The sequence below is a fragment of the Hesperophylax consimilis genome, chromosome 13 (genome assembly GCF_061612785.1).
Source record: "Hesperophylax consimilis isolate HC1 chromosome 13, BYU_Hcon_1.0, whole genome shotgun sequence".
Lineage (NCBI taxonomy): Eukaryota > Metazoa > Arthropoda > Insecta > Trichoptera > Limnephilidae > Hesperophylax > Hesperophylax consimilis.
The window spans coordinates 22,035,156-22,047,694 of NC_142848.1; the positions used below are offsets into that span (position 1 = coordinate 22,035,156).

Below are 12,539 nucleotides of genomic sequence, written 5' to 3' on the forward strand. Positions count from 1 at the left end.
GAGATGGCAATACGTACGTTTTCTACAAGCGTTTTGTCGCCAGCTTGCGATAAAGAAGTACGAGGTACGCGGGGCCGGTGGTCTGTTACTAGCAGATGGCGTTTTATTTATGAAAATAGAAATAAAGTTTCAACTTTGAATAAACATAATTGTAACATATAACTAAATAAAATAAAAAAATTTCATTTAATTAATAATGTTTTTCAAGGCAGGCGACGTACATAAGATAGTAAAAATTGTTTTAATGTTTCTTCGTATAATTTATGGTATCTTGAGTGCTATCTAGCGATATTAAAAATAAACAATAAGACCAACACTGCATATTAGACATGGGCAGATTCATTCACAATAATGAATCAATTCAGTCTTATTCACTTGTCAAGTGAACTAATTCTTTAATTCCTTGATTCGACACTTCATTTTGGTTTTGTACCTAGAATGCTCACATTTAGGAACCTCAAAAAAACAATATGAAGGATTTTTTCGCATTAAAATAAATGTGTTCGTTTTGAAAAAAAACATTTTAAATAAACAAAAAAAATATCAAATATAAGGATTTATTTTGTACATTGCAAAAGTACATTTATAACTTTACTTAGAAAACCTGTATTTGTAAGCTTTACATTTTATAGCACAGAGTTCTTAAAGCGAGGAGAGCTTTGGAGTAACTTCAGTAAAAAAAATTGTCGTACCACAAAATATTCATGTTGAAGACTTTTTAATAAATAAGTTATTTTACGAACAAAAATAAAAAGTAACTTTAGAAGTCACTAATAAAATCGTGATGCATATACGTAAACAATAACCACCAACAAATATAACTAATACTGAAAATAAAAATACTTAAACCATTTTTAAATACAAAAACATTAAAAGAAAAATTATATACCAGAAAGGCAAGTGTCTATACTAAATAATATCAATACAAAATAGGATGAAGCCATCGGATTTAAAAATGTTTATAAAATCTTGCTGCCTTTATATTACAGACAGTGGAGAAGAGTAAAAAAGCATTAAACTAACGCTATCACGTGTATAAAGGTAAATAAAAAACATACTTATAAGAACAATAACGTAAAAATCGTTTTGTTTCTAAGCGTATTGCATAATTTTCGCATGTGGAAGGGAGAAAAATACAGGAGATACTTTCGATTTTTTACTAGCATTCAGATTCGAAGTAGAAAGTTTTCACCTTACTAGGTACTAAATCGAAGGTTTAGTCACGCGGAGACTAACGACGAACCGATTGACAGCTGGCATAGTGCAATGAATTAGGAATTTCTGACTAGAAAGTGTTTTGTGTCTTGATGTGACATTAATGACTTGCGTTCTGCAGACGGTGCGGACGGACCCGTGACTAGTAAAGGCCCGAACAAACCGCCGCGATCAAAGCGCGTCCGCGATCCCGTGCACGGTGGCGATCAGATGTTGTGTATGAACTTGTAGCAACGTGTTCACATCGAAGCGTACTCTGATTGGCCGCGGCGTCCTGTGCAGCGTCTGGACGCGGCGATCGCTCGCGTCCGCGATCAGTTGCTGCTTGCAGGATCTGCACGCTGCACGCAATGTAATTATCTCTGAGTTTGTGGTATTTCTCATGATGTCGGATACAAATACAGAGAGAATGTTCAACGAAATTAGCATCTGCCGATGGTTTTTTCATGTTTTCAGCTATTAAATTACAATTATTATCACTTTTGATAAAAAATATAATAAACATAATCGATTAGCTATGAATATTCATATATTTCCGATATTAAATCGCTTATTTTGAGATGCGTATTGACTACACAGCACCGGAACGCGTGTATTTTTTTGGCACAGTTCTATGTTTATATTTTGTACAAAAGAAGTTGTAATTATTATATATGTGTTCGATTAATTTGTTTTATGTATGTGTAAACCATTCTTAAGAATTTCGTCCCCATTAATCTGATATTTAAAATATTGAAATCGAAAGAAACTCTTGTAATTAAAATTCATAAAAAAATAGTTTATTCAAATATACATAAATTCTAACAAAATTGCATTATGGGTTTCATTTTATCCTACCAACCCGTCGAAATTATTTATCTTACCAAACCGTCTTTTAAGTAAATTTACACTTTTCAGGGGATTTTTCACCATCTTCCCAATAGCTTATCTACCCTAATAACGAATATTATTAAAATAAAAATAAAATACTTGCAGTGGTTAAAAAATCGGCCAACTTATCCAATGTATAGCCACTATAGATAGGTTCGATTACCGAATTATAAACTCCAACTTAATAAATAAATAAACCGTAAATCGTAAATCGAAAATATTCGTTATTAGGGTAGATAAGCTACTATCTTCATCATCTGCAATAGCCGCTAGAAGTAATAATTCTTCTTCAGATTCGTCTCCAAACATGATTATGATTATTTAAATGGTTCCCGCTCCGAGCTATACCTACCACACAACCAACACGAACGTACGAGTGCCACGGACGCCAGCTGATCGCTAGTTGATCGCTAGTTTGGTGTGAACGGTTCTGCACGCACACAGGACGCTCACCGTGCACGCCATCGCGGACGCGAAATGATCGCGGCGGTTTGGTCTTGCCTTAAGGAAAGGGACTCGATATCTTCAACGAATAGGGAATTGGGAACTCTCGAGTCTCTCTTTGTCACCGTGTCTCTGTTCTGTTTCACTTATTCCCTGGGACTGAGATTGAGCGCTTGTCCGGACAGACTCGGTAAATGGGACATGGGATTTGTGTCTACGACGCGTGACGTCACAACTGAATACGGAATAAATTCATTAATCCCTTGACTGGGGACTCGATGACAAGAGTCTTTAGGATTACGGCGCGGGACGCGGGATATACAAGATACGTGATTTAGTCCGACAGGGCACAGTACAGTTTGGCGCGCCGCCACAGTAGGTACCGTAATAATATATAATTAGATTTCTATGAATCACTATATTATTTAAAGTTTACATCATTATTAATTATTACCTTATTATCATGAAATAATTTAACTGTAAAATATATAGAAAAAAATGCTAATGATAAGGAATGAAGATTAAATTCCTTTTGAAAATGAGAATCAGATCGAGTGTGTTAAAAAATTGAATTAATTCAATCAATTTCGCCCACCTCTACTGCATATGGACCATTTGGAGTAACAATATTCCATCTGACAAACCAATGCTGTGCAATTGAAAGCTTAAAGTAACTTGCTTTAAAGCCCAATATCGCATAAGTTCGCTATAATGCACCGCGAAGATGTCGGCTATTCTGTCGCCAGAAGCGTGTGATAGAAACGAGCAATTTATTATAAAAAAAAATACTTTAAAAAGATTTGTGAAAAGTAATGCCATCCCTAGTTTTTAACTTTCTTCATGAATAGTTACAAAATTTCACATCGCACTTCATAGTTTATGAACGAACAGTCTGCTCACGCCGCACAGTGGGCTGAAAATCGCCTTTCATAGACACAGAGACTTCAATTTTCAAGGGTATTTTTTTGGCTAGAAATGGATTCTGCTGATCATTACTATACTATAAAATGTCGTACGAAGCAATTGCGTGTACAAATGAAGGAGTTATAATTTTTTTAAGAAAAATTTGTATGGCGCTGACATTAAAAATGAGGCTATCTCTGGAATCATAAGGTTGGCCGTTATATCCTTACACACAGATAATACTACTATTTATTTGTATTTTTTTGACATACTTCATATTGTGGCGCAAGGTGCGATTTTTTTTTTTAAATCCTCAAAGTTGAAAAAAACGCTTTTTAATGTTGATGATTCATTTTAATGCTTAAATGCTTTTAGGCTTGCAGTGTAAATAAAATATTGTAAACTAGACAAAGCATACTCATATGTAAAGTATTTAAGCATTAAAATGAATCTTCAATATAAAAAAGTTTTTTTTTCAACTGTGAGGATTTAAAAAAAAAATCACAAGTTTCGCCACAGTACAAAGTATGTCAAAAAAGTACAAATAAATAGTAGTATATTTGTGTGTAAGGATATAATGGTCAACCTTATGATTCCAGAGATAGCCTCATTTTTAATGTCAGTTCCATACAAATTTTTCTTAAAAAAATGATGAACCCTTCATTTGTACACGCAATTGCTTCATACAAAATTTTATAGCATATTAATGATCAGCAGAATCCATTTCTAGCCAAAAAAATACACTTGAAAATTCAAGTATCTATGTCTATGAAAGGCTATTTTCAGCCCACTGTGCACAGTGTTTTGACTTGCAGTGTAAATAAAATATTGTAAACTAGACAAAGCATACTCATATGTAAAGCATTTAAGCATTAAAATGAATCATCAACAAAAAAAAGATATTTTTTCAACTTAAGGATTTAAAAAAAAAAAATCGCACCTTGCGCCACAATATGAAGTATGTCAAAAAAATACAAATAAATAGTAGTATTATCTGTGTGTAAGGATAGAACGGCCAACCTTATGATTCCAGAGATAGCCTCATTTTTAATGTAAGCGCCATACAAATTTTTCTTAAAAAAATTATAACTCCTTCATTTGTACACGCAATTGCTTCGTACGACATTTTATAGCATAGTAATGATCAGCAGAATCCATTTCTAGCCAAAAAAATACCCTTGAAAATTCAAGTCTTTATGTCTATGAAAGGCGATTTTCAGCCCACTGTGCGCCGAGCGGTCTACTGGTACTGATACTGGTCTAGTAAGCCACGCCCATTTGAGCACGGTTGAGTTTATTTGACGTGTTGTGCCCGGTTGACCTAGTGCCATCTCCTATCCTTTCTTACCTTCATGGTCCCAATTAATTAACGTGTGCTCATTTTCTAAAAACGGACATTTTGTCATTCGATTTCCTTTGGTACAATGGGACGGAGTATCGGAAAACGGACGTATGGTCACGATATTTATGCATTCACCATTTACATGAAATAAATCATTGCATTAAATCTTTCGGTATTTTTGTAGAGGTTTGTATTTCTGAACAGTGAACAAAATCAGGCAGGGTTGATTACTCGACATGAATAATTTATTGGCTCTTTTTTACAGTGATTCGTATTTTATTTAGTATAAATGGGAGGTAAGGGCATGTCTTTGCAGAACCCACTCAGATGACAGATTCTTGGCGGCCATATTGAGGAAAATGACAAACGGGCTCAGTCGGTAACTCTCAATATGGCCGCTCCTTGATTTATCGACGCGAGATGTAAATTATGGAAATTATTTGATCGTTTATTGCTTGTGACTTGCAACATGGCTTTGGTGCGCGGAAAAAATCAAGGGTAATACTACAAAATTAATGATAATGTCATTGAAAAATTGAAGTCTATCTTCTCATTTAGGATTCAATCGAAACCACTAATAAACAACTATAAATTGCAAAAATTCGAAGTTGAAGATCTATGTTGTATTTAACAAGGTTGGCTCATATGGGCACTTTTCAGAAAACAAATCAGCTCGAAAACCAATTGCTCGGGGAAGACTTACCGCACTCCATGTTATTATTATACTTAAACGCGATGAAAACAGTCATTCAACATGCGATGAAACAAGTGATGAAGTCTTTGATGAATCCAGTAGCGAAACATGCGATGAAACAAGTGATGAAGTCTTCGATGAATCCAGTAATGTAATATGTGATGAAAGCAGTGATGAAACATGTGATGATAATTTTGATGAATCCAGTAATGAAACATGCGATGAAAACAGTCATGCAACATGCGATGAAACAAGTGATGAAGTCTTTGATGAATCCAGTAATGTAATATGTGATGAAACATGTGATGATAACTTTGATGAATCCAGTAATGAAACATGCGATGAAAACAGTCATGCAACATGCAATGAAACAAGTGATGAAGTCTTTGATGAATCCAGTAATGTAATATGCGATGAAACGCTTCCATGACAACTCAACACAGTGACAATTCAACACACTTTTAAAAAGTGATATAAAGTCATTAGAAACGATGAAAAATTTTTTTTTTTAACCTAACCTAACCTAACCTACATAACCCAGTTAATAAAGTTTTTGTTTCATCACTTTCCATGATTTTTATAACTTTTTAAAGATGTGCTGAATTATAATTGTGATGATTTATCCGGTTACCAATGAAACATGTGATGATAACTTTGATGAATCCAGCAAGGAAACACGAGGTGAAAACCGTGATGAAAACAGTGATGAAACATAGGAATCAAACTAGTGATAAACATATCCGATTTTTATTTACATGTGACATTTATTTAACTTTTTGTGTGATATACCCATTTGGTATTTAGGTAGGTAATTAATATTATTTGTAGCTCACTTAGCAATATTTTTCTTGAAGTTAAATTACGCAATTATATCATCAGTTATATCTTCCCTTTTGACAGTGGCCGCATTCTTCTTAATGAAGCCATTGAAATTAATTATATGAACCCACGAACGGACGTGTCAGGAATAAAATAATAATTGGCGCATTTAAAACAGGCTTAAATAATTACAACCATAAAGCCTTAGTTCGTTGCAAATGGATCTTCATTAACCTTTCCCTTACAGTGTTAAAAAAATCCTCGTGCTCCAGTACTATACACCCGGTTAATATTTATATGTTGTAATTATTTCATCCAATACAAACATGTATTGCGAATGAGAATACCTGACGTACGAACTCTGTGTTTGGTATATTTATAGAGATATTTTAGTAATTACGGACGATATTGAAAGCACCGGCAAGGAAAGGTTAATTAAAAAATAATAATTTATGTTTCGACTCATGTCTGTAACTCCGGTTCAATAAACTTTCTAATTTATTTTTAAATGTAACATAATTATAATTAAGCCCCGTAAAACTCCTAGATAGCCGACGGGTTCTATGAGTTATGGAAAAGGAACGAAGCAACCGAAAATGGCGCGAAACGGTTGCGCTTGCGGTTACTCCGTTTCTTTCCCGTAATTCGTGGCCCGGCTAGCGCGTTTTTTCTCTTGTCTATATGCAGCATAATAATACGCATATAAAAATATTTAAAAAAAGTGTAGACAATTAAGGTCGGGCTCAGGGGTTGAGTTGAGTGACCAGTGTTAACATTTGTCACAAGTTTTTATTTAGAAAAAAAACCACGACACAAGTCACCTAAGACCAAAACTTAATTAACATTTTTTACTCCAAATAATGTAATGAATCACCGTTAAAAGTAAGTCAAGTACGTATTTAAAAAATTAGAATTGTATTCATAAGATTTAAATCTCAGACCCGATTTATCGACTCCGTGGCGCAACGGTAGCGCGTCTGACTCCAGATCAGAAGGTTGCGTGTTCAAATCACGTCGGGGTCAAACGGTAGAACGTAATCGTATTTTTTTAATTATTCGTTTATAAGTTATCAGCCAAGTTTTTCATACTACCAAACCTTACGCGCCACGTACTAAATAAAACAGTTTTTTAAATAAAGAGGAATATGAATTAATTTAATTCATGGATGAAAATATAAAACACAGACGTTTTTTTTATTTATTAAATGTACTCTTATTTGTTACGTGCCAAGCATATTTCCATTTTTAAAATAATTTCCTCTAAGTTATAAGGATTCTGATATCATTCAGAGTAGAGTTTTGCCTCTTAGTATCTTGTTTTTTTTTTATTTCAAAGAAAATTAACATTGGATGATACATTTTATGTTATTTCAACCGCCATGCCAGGGATGTCCCTGTGTTATGGCGGGTGAAATTTACATATTGAAGATTTTCATAATAAAAATAATAGTTAATAAATTATACAATTCAGATTTAGTTAATATTTTATGTGACAAATGATAACTTGATAATTAAATAAAAATTGATAAGTATTATATTTTATTTGAATTAAGTCAGTTGAGGAATGTGAGAAATGTGTGAAGGGAGATTAGGGGGAGATTAGAGATATGGGAGATTAGATTATGTACAACAGCATTTAGAATGTGAGCAAAAACACAATTCTATTCATTTTTCTATACAAACAAAAAACATTTGTGAATGCCTCCGTAATATAGGTATGCTGTATAACTTCGTTAATTTGAAATTCACTGGACATATTAATACTAATTACTTTTAATCTAGTTAGTAACAAAATCCCATTAACTAAAAAATTAACTGCTAATTAGAACTCAAGAAATTAAACAACGCCTCCATTTTGACATAAAATTCAAGTTCACTTTCTCCCTAACATTTGTAAAGATTGGGGTATTTTAATAAATAAATAAAATCATTTTAAAATGTAACTGTGACAGGATTGCCGACCATGAATTTTATTTTATTTATTTATTATTCATTAACGCCCTATCGGGCTTTTACATAGGTAATTGACAATTTAAGTATGTAAATGTAACATAATACATGGATAATAGCATAACTATATACAAAAAAATAAATAAAAATCAAATGCTAATACTAAGATAAACAAAATAAAATTGCATGAAGTTGAGTTCATAAGTTAGATTTTATTTTTACGATTTTGATATTCGACCTTGGAAAATGTTTTGTTTGATAAGATATTTTATATTTTGATTTTGTTATTTGATGTTTGTAAGTTTTTCATGTTGGGAAATTTTTGATCCCGGAGAATTTAACGTTTCTCAAAATAAATGTTCCGGAAAAATTGAAAAGTTTTATCTAAGAAAATGGATGGGGAATTGTATAAAAGTTTTTGAATATTTTTTGTAAATTTTCAATTTTGTTTTGACTTTTTCTCCTCTGGATTACTAAGCTACTTCGATCGCCTTAGAGTCGGTGGTAACTCTACCACGGTTCTTTTTTTAAAATAACAAAAAGGCACCAATTCCGTTTGCAATAATCCGAAACTGTACAGAGATAAGCGTAATAATACTATCAGTGATTCAGAAAAAGGCATGCATTGTAGAATATGAATATTATCCTTATTGCCACTTGAAAATTTGATTCCTATATTTATTTTCGTATCAAAATACTGCAATAGAAGTCAAGTTTGGCACAAGTGCAGTAATATCTACGCAAAAGTCTACGAGTATTTGATTATGCGGATCTGGAAGTAGATATTGAATATATACTCATAAATGATTATCATAAACATGACCATGACACGCTGGTAAAAGCCAAAAATAATTTTAAAATATGTAATCGCTTCTATTTCACAACGCCCCCCCCCCCTCCCGGCCCCTCCCATCCTATTTTTTTCTTCTATAATTACACTATTTACGTCTGATTTTGAACAGAGTTATTTATTTTTATTTATCAATTTATACGCCCCTGTGGTTTTTACATTAGGGTACATGAAATGCTTATAATTTTTACACAAAGGGTTAGTAACAATATTATTTTTACTATGCACATAAAAGACCCCGGCGAAGTTGAATTACAAAGAAAATTGTCAATATTTTTGTGAAAGGCGTAAATTCTTTTATGAAAGTATTGTATAAAACCTTTCAGCTTCACAAATCCCACAATTATAATATGCCGTAATTATTCACGGGTAAACATTGTAAATGTCGTATAACAATAACATTTTGGAAAACATCGTCTGTATCTAAACAAGTTTCTTCGATCACCGTTTCATTTGAACGAGGTAGAATCATACGGGGATGTAGCTCAGTGGTAGAGCGTTCGCTTTGCATGTGAAAGGCCCGGGGTTCGATCCCCCGCATCTCCAAACTTTTTGTTGCCTTCCTGATAATTTTATTACTTTTTTATAAATTGTGTTTATTTTTATTTCATGAACAAATAAATTAAATGTTGTATTGTGATATTCAGAGATTCTGTTTTAGATAATAATAAAAGTTGGATAATTTGAATAGCGCCGTTTTAGTGAAAAATCACCTCAAAGACGCTGTACAATTTATTACGAGTTCCTAGGCTCTATCAAATTTTATTATTTACAAATAAAAAGTTAACGACAGAGGAAAACTAAAGTAAAAATACTAGACATTGATTTTATATTTGTTATTTTACCCTCGAATTGATAATAGATTTACCCCTGAAGAAGTGAGCGTTGCTCATGAAACATGTTGGTAATAAACAATAAAAGTGGTTAAAACGAAGTATTTTATTAATTTTTAATTAAAATGGTGCCACAAAATAAGTTTGCTGAGTTAGAAGAAGTGATAATATCAATTTGATATTACGTTTATTAGAAGATTAGTAATTTAAAAGAAGAGATGATATTTATTTTAAAAGACTGAAGAATTTAAGTAAGTACCAATAACCAACATTAGCTACATAACTAGTAGCTAGGTAGCTAAACGATATAACATAGATTCACATTCGCGTATGTTTTATAAATAAATTAAACTCATTCTTTTAACTATGATGGTGCCACTCCTCGATTCAAACAAGAGAATTGATTTCTCTATTGAGTTGGGCAGGTTTAATTAAAAATTACCTTTTTTTAAATACATCTCTTTCAATTTTTTTTTTTTCGGAAATGAATGAGTTCAAATTTTGGAAGTGGAAATCAACTCACTCTTCGACATCCGATCGAGCTGAAAATCGGCAGATAGACTCGTTGTCGATGATAATGCATTCTATCAACTTTTGGTGGCAACAACGCATAACATATACGCATTTCTCTGAAATTGGATAACATTTTTTCTTTTTTTTAAATGTATAAATTCTTATATTATAAAATGGGGGCCTCAGCACGGGTGAACAACCCAGTGAGGCCAACATTACTGAATTAGAATATGAAATATTGTAAAATAATGTATCAACAATAAAAAAAAAAATTAAAAAAAATTACGGCATTTTGTACGAAATAAATGTCGGTCCTATCCAATCTGGATTTGGCTCAGTTTACTTATTTATTTATTTATTATTGGATAATTTGTATAGCGCCGCTTTTGTGAGATATCACCTCAGGGGCGCTTTACAGTTGATGCAGGTATTACAGAAAATATAAATATTACAAAAATAGAGTGAAGTTAAGTTAAGTAAAATGAAGTATAGGAACAGGTGACACAAAGATAGAAGATGGAGACTCTGCAGCCAGAATCCTAGGTGGTGAAGAAACTGGGCCAGCTGCTGCAGCGAAAGAGTCCACCGCGTCCACCAACAGTGCCAGCACGAGGTTCGTCATCCGTCCAGGTATGTGTCTGCTGCTAATAAAGCGCTGACACACTATCCTCTCACAGATACCAGACCTTGGCAGCACCGCTGTGACGTTCTACGAAGATAGAGGCTCTGCAGCAAGAATCCTAAGTGGTGAAGGAACTGGACCAGCTGCTACAGTAAGAGAGTCCGCCGCGTCCAACAACAGCGTCCAGGTATGTATCTGCTGCTAATAAAGCGCTGACACCTCACATAGATAAGAGACCCTGGCAGCACCGCTGTGACGTTCGGCAAGTCCATCATTTATCTCCATGTAATCCTGTTCCTGGTAATTGTTGAAGTGGTGCATTCTGTCCGCAATAAAAAGCAACGGTTGGGGTAATAAACCCTGGGCTTAGTAAAAAAAACTTGCAGGGTCCAAGCTTGCCCAGTTTCCGAGAATTTTGTTGAAATCATCTGGAGTGAATTTTGCGTTCGTTTCGAATGTCCAATATTTTTGAGCAAATTTTAGAATATTCACTTTTAAAACACTGCACTCAAATCACATATTATAAAGTTCTAATAATTATAAAGTTTATTTTTATTTAAGTTCAAATGTTGATTGATTGATTTTAAAAATAATTTCAAAGGGATGTTGCCTCATTTCCCTTGAAAATACTAAAAAAAACACAAAGCTGTTGGAGGAAGCGTTAGGACGCGTCCTGCTGCCACGAAGGGCGCAATACTACAGTTGTTGGAGCGGTTGACTTCAGTCCCTGGGTCATTTTTTAAAAATATTTTTCTTTGAATACATCGTTTAATAAAAACAGATATGTATTGTAGTAAACCTAAAAAATATTATTTTTTTAAAGGTTTTTTAACTACTATATTTATGTACGTATGTTAAATGAAAAATAATAATAATACACTGGAGTGGTTTTCATTTTCACATTTTGTTTTCATTGTTTCATTTAATATAAATATACCGATTTTAACTTTATTTAATTTAATTTCTTTTTATTTTAATTTTAAATCTTTATTTTAAATTTACCTTTATCTTAATCTTATGTTTTTTCTTCATTAACTTTATATATATTTTCTTTAAATGTATTATGTATATTTTTTTGTATTATAAAATAGAGGCCTCAGCACGGGTAAGTCACCCAGTGAGGCCAACATTACTGGATTATACTATGAAATGTAAAAAATTGTAGGCCGTCGATTTTTCCTTAAATTTTGTCTCCAATAGTACATCCATGTACATCTATGAATTTTTTCTGACTTTGGAAATAATTTTAGAAATAATTTGTGGCTAGAAGGAAATAATTTTTGGAAAAAAACATTAAATTAAAATCAAACCTCTCAAAAGAATGTTTAAAAAAAATGCATAAAACTTAATATTGACACCACTAATAGTGATATCTATCAAAATCCGATATGTACAGTATTGGTACGGGTTGCATCTAGTTTCACGGTAAATATTTACCATGGAAGAGCTTTATTAAAATATATTATAATTGAAAACATTTATCC

At 32.8% G+C, this 12,539-nt stretch overlaps 2 non-coding genes across 2 annotated transcripts; both read left to right on the top strand.

Annotated features, from left to right (window-relative positions):
• Positions 1–7,238: 7,238 nt before the first annotated feature.
• TRNAW-CCA (transfer RNA tryptophan (anticodon CCA)) lies at positions 7,239–7,310 on the top strand. The gene has a single exon. It is a non-coding gene; the product is annotated as a tRNA-Trp (tRNA).
• A 2,251-nt stretch (positions 7,311–9,561) lies between these two features.
• Positions 9,562–9,633, top strand: TRNAA-UGC (transfer RNA alanine (anticodon UGC)). Its single transcript has one exon. It is a non-coding gene; the product is annotated as a tRNA-Ala (tRNA).
• The last annotated feature ends 2,906 nt before the right edge of the window (positions 9,634–12,539 follow it).